The following is an 11,871-nucleotide window of genomic DNA, read 5'->3' as shown; positions in this document are numbered from 1 at the left end:
GAAAAACAAACTAATTTTAAACACACCTCAGCTTTCGTTTACAACTATTAACCTAACTCGAGTGTACCATACTAAATTTTTAGGACTATCACTTGATCATCAGTTAACATGGCGCCAACACGTAGAAGACACAACTAATAAGATATATCGAAATATACCAATTCTATATAAACTACGGCACATATTTTCCTTACGAACCCTCCCAATGCTTTATCATAGCTTCATTCATACTCACAATTTGTACGGGTTATCCATTTATGAATTGACATATAAAACAACACTAAAACCTATAGAAATCGCCCAGAACACGGCACTACGAGCAATGCTGTTTGTTAATAGGCGCGAAAGTGCTCAATTTGCGTACCGCTTCCTCAACATTTTAACAGTTAATCAATGCCTCGATTATCGTGTAGCATTATTAACATTTAAGTTCATCACCAATCAGATAACATGCTCTTTAATTAGTTTTACACATCAAGATGTCATGGTATCCTCTACGTTCACATTCACAAGCGTCACTGTCTGTACCATGCATACGAACTAATTATGGTGCGTTCACCTTCATTTACATTGCTACTAAAACGTGGAGCTCTCTACCACCCTGCCTAACTGCCATGTCATCATTCTATATCTTTAAACAAGCCATACGTGCACACATACTATCTGCATGATTCATCAACCTCTTAGTTAGCAAGTCACTAAACAGCGTGATCATTTATGTGGGAACAGAACAAGTTGAAACGATATGGTGCCGGATACGAACCCCTAATAAAGAAGATATGGCTATTGGGGTCTTCTACCGTCCCCCTGGAACCGGTCTCGAGACCCTTCAGGCTTTGAACGATGTTGTTTCTGTCTCACCTGATGAGCAGATATTTCTTGCTGGAGATTTTAATCTCCCAGAGCTAAAATGGCAAGGTGATGACACCACTGTGCCAAGTGGAGCTGTCTATGCTGAATTTGAAGATATTTTGACAACTTATGGTTTCGAGCAATTTGTCCAGGTCCAAATTAGAGGCGAAGATATACTGGATCTACTGTTGTGTAATAGTGAAATAGTTCATTCTTTAGCCGTCCTACCAGGAATTAGCAACTACAAGATAGTCACTACCAGCTTGACGTTTCCTCAGCTTTTCCGTGCCCAGGATAATGTCAGACAAGTCTTAATGTGCGATAAAGGTAATTTTGACGCTATAGAGAAAGGGCTGACTGAATTTTTCGAAGATTTTGAACTTTTCGCTCTAGAAAACAGTGTAGACGCTATGTGGAACTTTTTAAAAATCGTTTGTAGGAATTCATAGGAAAATACGTTCCCGTTAAAATAATACGTGCAAAAGCAATGAATGACAAGCCCTGGATGACAGCTGCCGTAAAAGAGGTGATAAAAAAGAGCAGACGTGGGTATAAAAATTATAAATTACACCCATGCAAATCGGCAGCCGCAGAGCCAGAGAAACTGAATGTAACCTATAAGGAAGCTATTACCACTGCAAAACGCGAGTATTTTGATAAACTTTCCGAAAGCATGCAACTTAGTAGCAAAGAATTTTGGAAATACCTCAGAAAGACGCGTAAGGAGAATATAGAAATTCCAAATATATTATACCTTGGGAAGGTAATTGAAGAAAGTTACAAAAAATCAAGCTGTTTTAATCTAGTCTATTTTTGCCTCCATCGTCAGAACTCATTCTTACACCCCTCTCAATGAACAAATTGTGAATCAAAGGCCTCTGGTCGTCATCAGTGTAGAAGGGATAAAGAAATGCTTAGATGAGCTTGATATTAAAAAGGCTGTAGGTCCCGATGGTTTGTCACCGAGAGTTTTATATATATGCTCATTTGTTGTGTCTCGCTACTTAGGGATTACTCTTTGTAAATCGCTAAAACAAAGTGTACTCCCAGGTCAATGGAAGATGATTTGTGTTACGCCAATCCATAAGCACGGATAAAAACACAATATAGAGAATTATCGCCCCATATCACTGAGCTGCATATGTTGCAAGATTTTAATATTGTTTACAGTAATGTTGTGAGGCATTTCAATACAAATAGATATTTCTCTTCTACTCAACATGGTTTTAGAAAGAGTCTCTCGTGCGCCCCACAGCTTGTAGAACTTTATCATGACTTGGTTTCAACTGCTGATGGGAGAGAAGAAACGCACGCCATCTTGATTTACGCAAGGCTTTAGATAAAGTGTCTCACCCTTTGCTGCTACACAAACTGAGCTCCCTTAGCCTTGATGAAAACATATACCGTTGGATTGAAAATTACCTTTCTGGGAGAAAGCAGTGTGTCGTCATAAACGGTGCAAGCTCAGATCTTGTTGATGTGACTCCTGGCGTGCCGCAGGGTTCAGTGCTGGGAACCCTTTTATTTGTTGTATCTATTAATGATACATCATCGACCATTAACTCGCCCATAAGGCTGTTTGAGGACGATTGCGTTTTGTACAGCAGGGTAGACAGCGTTGGTAATTCAGCTTTTTTTGCAATCGGACCTAGATAAAATATCGGATTGGTGCAGGATTTGGAAGTTGGGCTTAAATGTGGAAAAGTGTGGTCAAGTCACTTTTGGGAGGAAACGTAAGCTTGTCCCATCATGCTATTTTATTGATGATTATAGATTAAGTAATAACACTGATGTTAAATATTTGGGGATTACTTTGTCAAGCACCTTTTCTTTTAATGTTCATGTCACTGAAACTGCTAAGAAAGCCAGCCGCACTTTAAATTTTCTTATTCGAAATTTACGCGGTGCTCCACAGAAACTAGAAGAGGCTGCCTATTGCTGTTCAGTAAGACTCACACTTGAATACGCATGTGTTTTGTGGGATCCGCATCAGAAGTACCTTGCAGATAAGTTAGAAAAGCTTCAAAACTGTGCGGCGAGATTTGTAACAGGAAATTAGAGTAGAAACGATAGCGTAACAGAGACTAAAAATGTACTTGGTTGGGAAACTTTATTGTCAAGGCGCAAAGATTTTCGATTGAGGTTCTTGCTCGCAATGTTTAATGATATGCCTGGTATTGATAAAAGCAAGTACATAAAATTACCTAACTACATTTCAAAGCGTGTGGATCATACGAGAAAAATAAGGGAAACTTCTTGTTATACAGATTATTAGAAGTTTTCATTTTTTCCACGCACAATCGCTCAGTGGAACCTGTTACCAGTCTTTTTTTATTCGTGACGGCGTGGGACCATTTATCTCAGGAAATGGTATTGATTTTTAATGTTGTTTATGTTCAATGTTTATGTATTTTCTTTATTGACAGCCCAGGTTTTATATTCAAGTGTTCTGTTTTTATTTTACTGAGCGTATTAATTCATTGGCTGTACCTGCTATAATACGGAAGTTTTCGGCGCTGCAGGTTTTTTCTGTAAATAAAAAAAAATGTAAATAATGCGTACATTGGCTATTTTAATAAGTTGTTTCGAATGACTATCATGCCGCTCGTGAAATTTGGTATCGTCGGTTCAACGTCGGTTAACTGAAGGCCCAATTGTGGTTGTCGGGAGTTACATACGGGACAAGGGGTGTACCCCCGACAGCCCATATTTCCGAGAGTGTACCATCAAATATTGTAAGAGGGGACATGTCTAAGGGTTCAAGCTGACTTTATAATAATCGCAGCCACTGTTCCAACAGGTCGTGGAAGTCAGCGCTGCCGCGAGCGCGACCATTGTTGATGCACTGATCATGTGGATTTTGACCGCTGCCCTGACGTCCTTTCCATTCGTATTCTTTGGAACAAAGCGTTTATATTGTAGCGGGGCTGCTGAGGCGCGTGCCAGAACGTACTAAGGACGACGGCGATGCGTGCGCGAACCGCACACAAGCCGTTCAAATTTGACCATGGGCAACAGCTGGTAAATTAAACTCCGAAACATTGGTGTCCGAAGTGAGATTTCTGGTATTGCGCCTCATGCTACCCGAAAAGCGTCCTCTAAAAAAGCACATCCTCTGGAAAATGGTCAGCTCCGGCAGCTCATGGAGCCAAGGGATGTCAGCTGGATTGCCTGAAGTCGCAAATCTTAATGCCGAAACCCCCACAGACAAGATACCTTATCGACATGTTCCCCAAGACTATTTTGTTGTCGTGCAATGGAGATCCTGCGTTGGCCGATGGCCATATTTGCACCCCAGAGCCTCAAGGCATCGAGGCGCGTAAGTGCGCGATAGGCTTTAATGTTTTTCTGATCGTCGTTCTGGAATTTCGGTGGATGAGTTCATGAGCAACAATCTTAAGAAAATATTCCATCTTCTCCTGGATTTTGGCCTTACCGGCACATCTCATTTTTGAAGTGTATTTCCAAAATGCTAAAATGTGCAGTGATATTTAGCACCGACATTATGTGTGCCGGCATCACAGTTCTGACCACACATGTCACCGGGGGTGACAGAAGCAGGCGCTAGGGACCACTGGATGTCTAGGTTCGACATTGTACATGTTCCTTTTTTTAGTACACGGAAGTGACATCATCACGTCTGATTGGTCGGAAGCAAAAGTGACGTAATTTCCCTAGAAAAATGTGGGCGGAGTCGGCAAAACTGGGCGGAGTCGGCTACCGGACGTGAGAACAAAATGACGTTTCGTTTTGTACCGAGTACGTTTCAAAAGGTACTTGCTCGGAACTAGGTGTCATTGGCAGCATGTTTTCGGCGGCGAGGCGTCGCGGTCTATTCAATTCGACTTTTTCTTTAATAGACCTTTTTTTTTTCACCGGAAAGGCTGTATCGGGAACACCGCGATGCATTCGAGCTCCCGGAGGAGATCTTTCGGAGGCAATACCACCTGCCCAAGATCGTGGTGCGGTGGTTGTGCGACGAACTTCGCGAGGAACCGGAGGTGAGGAGAGTGCGTACCTCGTGGACGGTCATGACTGGGGAGCTTCAAGTGTTGTGTGCACTGCGCTTCTACGGCACGGGGAGCTTCCAATGCATGGTAGCGAGCGACGAACACACACGTAGCGCGGGACCAAAAGACAGTCAGCGTTGCGGTCCGCGCCGTGTCCGTCGCTATCGTGCGTCGTCTCGGGGTCCAGCGTGGCTTTATCCACTTCCCCGAGACGCCGAGCGAGAGGTTCGACGCGGAGAAGGGCTTCAGGCTGCTCGGCAGGATACCCGGCGTCATCGGTTGTGTGGGCGGGACCATGGTCTCCATCGTCGGCCCGTCCAAGAACAACCCCACCGTCACGAAGGCGACGTACTGGTGCCGCAAGTACTTCTACGCCCTCAACGTGATGGTGGTAAGTACACTCATGTTACGTTGTCAAAACGCGCCCCAAATCTGTAGAAAAAAAAAAACGTATTGCCGATACGGTTTAAGCATGCTGTTTTATGACTGCGGGCTGTGGGATCTCACGACTGCGCGAGCGTGTGCTCTACGTAGCATGTGAGCCGTGAGGCGCTTCTCCCAAAAATAATACTTGTCTGTTAAAAGGTGCAAGCTTCCGTAAAAATAAATAAAACACATTATTTTTGTTTCAAGGTAGTTAGTTGTACTTTGCATCCAGGAAGGTGTGTTGACATGCTTGTGTCAGACAAAATAACTTAAAAGGTTCTGAAATTGCGACTGCTTTGTGAACCATAAGTACAATCTACTACTTGTTGATTCAGGTAATTACATGTCAATATCTCTCCCACTTTCAAGTGTGCGACGCCGACTGCCGGATAATGTGCATCGACCCACGGTATCCCGGGTCGGTGCACGACTTTTTGGTGTGGCAATTTTCCTGGCTCCGAAACCAACTCGAGCAAGGGCAGCTGCCACGCGATGGCCGGTTCCTGCTTGGTGAGCATACTAAATTCATTCCTTACGCACACGGTAGCTCCCACTGCTTGAAAGCCACAGTACCACTCATACTGTGCTTGTGAGACACACAGACACAGTTGCTGGAACTCCTTGAAGTGAGACAACACCCAAAGTCTGGCCATTAATCTCTGTTTATGTCCACATAACTCTCACACTCTGCAGGCTACGAAAGCCATACTACACCAATCTCACAAGAGTGATAGACTGCGCAAGGCATGCAACCACAGTGCGAGTCGCTGTCCGGTTCGGCCCACTCACTGTGACTGTCTGCCTGTACCCTCTTGCTGGTTGGTTTTTGCATGAAGTTGGAGCTCTTTCGCTGATCCCTGTGGGCTCGCCTGGTCGCTTTGACGGTCGTCAGTTTGTACGGAATGGGATCAATTCCTCCTTGGCCACTTGGGGCTCGCCAAATCTGTCCTCGGGTCGTCTCTGTCCCACACACTGGATTCTTTTCCCTGACCCTTCTTCTTCGGTCTGCCTATATAGCTTCTCTTATTAGACCCTCCGTGTCCCAACAGGACCTGACTCCTTTCCAATCTAACCACCCCTCTCTTTTCCCCATCTTCAACTCCACCGAGGATTAGGAAAGAGGTTCGTCGAACTGGCGCCTTATCCCCTTGCTTGCCAAAGACAAGGCCAGCGTGTGCTGCTCTGCCCGTGCCTAAGGTCACGGCCACACTCCCAAAAGCAACAGAGCTTTTATCTGTCGGATGCAAAGGCCTAATAATGCACTTGCATACAACACAGCACCCCTAAGAAATCGTGCACACTTTTCATACAACCCACCAGGAAAACACATAGTTACATGAAATAACAGGGAGTTTGCAGGCAAGCTGGTGCTAATTAATCATAATGTAAACTGATACTGTAGTGCTGAAATATTAACACACTTTTAAGTCACACTTAAGTTACATTATAATTGACATAGTTGCACACAGCTGTTTTTGCTGTTTTCTTGCCTTTCATTTTAAAGAGTAAAGAATGTAATATGTTCCGTCCTCTACATGTGCAGGTGACAGCGGCTACCCCTTGGAGCCTTGGCTCATCACCCCTGTCCCCGGGAACCACGCGACCTCCACTGCTTGCGGCCGGTTTAATACGGCGCATTCCTCGATCAGGTCTGTTGTGGAGCGCTGCATCGGGATGTTGAAAAACAAATTCCGGTGTCTGCAAAGGCACCGGGCTCTGTATTACCACCTTTCAACAGCCTCCGCCATTATTTCGGCATGTGCAGTCCTCCACAACATCTGCCTTGCATCGAGCGAGCCAAAACCGGAGTCAGACTCCGACCCTGAGGAGTCAGAGTTGAAGTCTGAGCCGAGCTCGGAGGGTTCTGAGCCGAGCTCGGAGAGGTCAGCGTCGGCTCCCGAGAGGCTGGCTCCTGCCGGCCCTCCGGTCGGCCATCCGGTCGGCCTCTCGGACAGGGGGAAGGCTCTGAGGCAGCGCCATGTCGCCCGGTTCGGAACCCGCCGCAGACGTGCCCGTGCGAAGCGCCACACGCAAGGAGTCCGCCACCACGACGGTAGTCCCGACCACCAGGGACACTGTCGGGAAGCCCCTCAGCGCCCTCGCCGTGGTGGTGCCCAGCATGGACGCCGCCAGCGACAGGAAACCTCTCGCCACCACTACTGAGGTCCTGACCACCAAGGACCCCGTCACATCCTTGCCCTCAGTGAAGCCCTCCCCGTGGAAGCCGTAAAGTGCACACTTCGCTTCCTGCTCCACAGTCATGTCCGTCCACAAGCTACATACTCTCTTCAGCTCCTATTAGCCCCGAGAAGTTCGCGTGGCGCCCCCTTACGGCAAACCGGAGTGACGTCACGGCGAGGAGAGAATTTTTCCCCGACTCGCGCCGCTCGCCCTGTGGAGGCTGTGACGACGCTAGCTGTCGGCGCGCTCGTTTCTATTTTTTTTTTTGCGTGCTTTTCGTAGGAAGTGTAAATTTTTATATGTGCCTTTACTGAGGTATGGCCTGTAGCTACAGGCGAAACTTCAACCAACATTTTAAGCATGGTTGACAGGGCAGGCAACGCATGAATCGGAGTGGTATGTGAAAATAAAGAAAGATGGCCACAATTGCAAAAGCATCACTATAGATTTACAAATCGAAAAAAAAAATTCTGCTGATGGTCTGAATGAATTGGCAGATTATGTATACTATTTTTTTTTGTATCTGTTTTTAAACAAGATCGCCGAAGCAGAAAAGCTGCATGCTGCTCGAGCAACACGCTAAATACAGTTTGGGCCATGGGGAGAAAAGCACAAGTGAGGCAGCCCAAGTGCAGGGGCAAAGTAAAAAAAAAAAAAACAAGGAACATTTATTATATGCATTACTCGCATTTGACCTTTGCTGGATTCGGATAGTATTTTAATGGACTACACGGGTGGTATCTGTGGACTTGTTTATATCATCCCTCAAGTGATGTATAATTAACGTAAGTGAACGTGTCTAGCTCGTTATTAGTCCCTTAAGCCCTAAAATCGAGATTTTACTTAAATCGAATTGTCACAAAGCTAAAATACCAGAAGCTTTTCTCACGCAGACTATCGCCCTTCACATGTTCCACATTATCTGCTACTAGTGCTGCATCTACCACTGGACAAACAACCGAATGCTTGCTTTTACTCCTGTTTTCTTCTGTTGTCAGAGAGTCCAGCTGTAGGGAGTTTGGAGGCTGAGGAAGCTTTTGGAGACCTGCAGCAGTGTCCCTTTAATTGGAAATGACAATTCAGACTAAACGGTGTATTTTCCGAATGCCCAAGGCTGGAATAAAAATGTCCGGGAAAAGTATAAACATTCGAAATTACGGCACTACTGCTGTGCATATTTTGGGCAGTTCAATACATATCATACAGGCAACTGGGGACAATTCGGCCGTCTTTGCTGCTACCATACAAACAAATTTCTAGTAATTGTGCATCTTCTAAGAAATACGCCTGCATACGTGTAAAACTATATAATTAATTCACGAATAAGCTACATTTATGTAAAACAACCCTGTTCCGCGAGCACTTCAAAGATAATCAGACAGATTATCAAATATAATCAATCCTTTAAAACATCTGCGAACCAGCGCATGCAGAGTGGCAGCGCAAAGTCGGGGTCGCGAGCTAATTTGCCGACCGCCCAAAGGCCCATGATATAAATGCCCCTTCAAATGCCTTGAAAGCGGGATGTAATATCGTTCTAAATCATGAACATGCAAGGAACAGAATTCCAGCGTCTGAAACACTGGCACCACCGCTTCACCGATCCCTCGCAAAATTGCCTTGTGTCATGTGGACGGACGAGGAGGTTCATCGGCGGAATTGCCTCCGCCGATAGCTTTTAGGATTCGTAACCCAATTTTAAAGGTAAAAGGGACGAGCAGGCTTATAAAATGTACGAAAGCACGTCAATATCGGCCTAACTCAACGTCCTGTACACCGGGTAAACGAAATCCAGCTCCTCGAAGAGCTTGCGGCACACAACACCAAACCAGGAAACCGGTGCTGGGAAGCGAGCCGATGCGAGATCGCGGAGCGGAGTCATCGGCGTGACGTCACGGTACGCCTCAACCAATCAGGGCGCGGCGACCGCAGCGACGCTTGTGTTCGCTCTCGGGGCTAATACCTTGTGAAGTCCGTCGCACAGCCAGCTGCTGCCTCCGGATACGTGTCGAGTGCATCGCGGTGATATCGATACAGCCTTTCTTTATTTTTATGAGCAGAATGCACGAGATGCAGTCGACAGTGACAGAAAAGGTTCGCAGGTTTAGTTGCCAGACCAACAGGTCATCTGGATTGCCCCTGCAAAGAACTGAGAATTAATTTAGATTACCTCTAGAAAGAAATGCTTGCTTTAGCAGAGGTTGCTTTCTTAGTTGCTGATTGAACCAGGGATATTGTTGTCGTGGGCATTGTTTCATATTACAATTGCTTCAAAGCGTCCTGCCTTGTGCTCCATTTCATTATCTCTTTTATGGCACTTCATCAAAGTTAGGTGATTGTGTTATCTTAAGACAGTGCACAGGTAGTTTGCTTTGAAAATTGCTTTATTTCTGAAAGAAAAACCTGTGACTTCATGAATAAAAGTGTGACAACATGGAATGTAATATTTCATTCATGGAAGTAAAACTGAGCATTGACTGGAACCCTGTAAACAATTGGGCAATCTGAAGTATATATCACAGATATCTTGTTGAACACTCTGGTTTTATTTGAGCACAATAGTTAAATCTCGAAAGGAAAAACAATATATATATTCTCTGACTAGCATACCAGATGTTGCTTCAAACATTCTTATTTGAGCTTAGCAATAGCAAGTTCTCGAAAAATACAAAACTTTTTTCTGACTAGAGATGCACCATATAAAAACTGGGTCATTCTGAAGAAATATATCACATGTTTTAAGGACACTATGAAGCACATAGTCTCTAGATTGCATATTGTCCGACATATGACAATGCTACATATAAAAAGCATAAAGACCAAGTTCAATGCTTAGGTAAGACAAAATGAATGTAGCTGCTATTGCAACCCATGACTAGACTGCAGGCCTCTTAAGTTCTCAATGAAAAATTTCTCGACAATGGAAGAACACTTCCTATAGTTAGCGACGGGTTAAGAATTAAACGGAGGCTCCCCCCACCTCTTCCTACTTCAGCAGAGCAAAGGCTGGAGAGGAGCTTGCTTCCTCTCTACTGTTCGCTCTGCTAAAGTGCAAAGAGGTGGGAGGAGCTTCCACTTCACTGTTAACCTGTTGCCGAGTATAGCTGCCGCTGTTCGTCAAACACAAGACATGGCTTGCTTGGGCATAAATCCGTTGTTGCCCAGCCAATATTTTCTACTTCCTTCACGGGTCATAGCCAAGGAAAAAGGACTAACCGAGCTCTTGGCAATTGCTGTAATCTGACTATTGCGCCAATCTCGGGCTGCATCGACCCTCCTCTTGCTCGTGTGCGCTCCCTGCGGCGATGACTGGATTTTTTTTTTCGGTTCCTTTCACTTCTGAAATATCTTAGCGTTCCTTTTCGGATAGTCAGCAGCTCCCACACAACGTAAATTTACCAGAATCGGAGCCCGTATGAAGGAAGAAGATGTCGCATCGGAAATTCGGAGCCTGTTCATTCGAAAAGTGTGGGGAGCTGAGGGATTACGCGTAGTCTTGTGGTTACGGGGATAATCATAAACATAAATTTGGTACTTTGGCAACCTTGGTAACGCGTTGTATATTACGTTTATATTATATATATAATAAATTGTACAAGACTGCGCATTTAGAACGTGTACTAATGTCGGATAAACGCGCACGAACACCACCGCGCCGCTCGAGAAGAAACATTTTTTTTCACGTCGATAGAAATTTTCTCACGTAATATCGCCATGGCCTTCCTTCTCCGACATTGCGACGTGACCACTCGGAGTGCTACGGTTTTTTATTTCACTGTAGATTACATTTGTGCAGCTTCAGACACCCCGGCCATGACACTTCCCCTTTAGACTCGGTTTAATGAGTTTGTGTTTAGTATAGTTGCGTTATTTGTGTTTAGTATAGTTGCATTTATTTATCATTAGTGCATGATTTTTTTCTCAACAAGCTTATCATTGCTTCCTCTTTTTTTACAGTGACTATTTTCAAACCTAACGTTGCATTTGGATGTGTTTGTGCGCATGTGAATGTGTGTGTCTGGATCTAACTGTGCCACATGACACCCGGGAAATCCTAAGGACGTCTGCATATAGTTGTTTCACTTTGCATTCGGGCTCAAAGTATAGCCATGTTGGACTGTTAATTTTAGGGTGGCATATCCCACAAGCCTCATGTTGGCTTTGATGTGCCCGTCATGCTAACGGATGTGCACTAGATACAATAAAAGTATCATATTATTATTACGAATATTATTGTTATTATTATTTATATTAATATTATTATTATTATTATTATTTATCGGTTTAACGGACACCTTTGCAATTGCAATTTTCAGGAGAGTAACCTAACCCCAAACCTCTCAAACCGGCGAATTTCGAAAAACATGAATTACCTCAAAACTTGCTGCCTTTTCACAAAATT

The sequence above is a fragment of the Ixodes scapularis genome, unplaced genomic scaffold (genome assembly GCF_016920785.2).
Source record: "Ixodes scapularis isolate PalLabHiFi unplaced genomic scaffold, ASM1692078v2 PGA_scaffold0__279_contigs__length_252992795, whole genome shotgun sequence".
Lineage (NCBI taxonomy): Eukaryota > Metazoa > Arthropoda > Arachnida > Ixodida > Ixodidae > Ixodes > Ixodes scapularis.
This window is presented reverse-complemented; position numbering follows the sequence as displayed.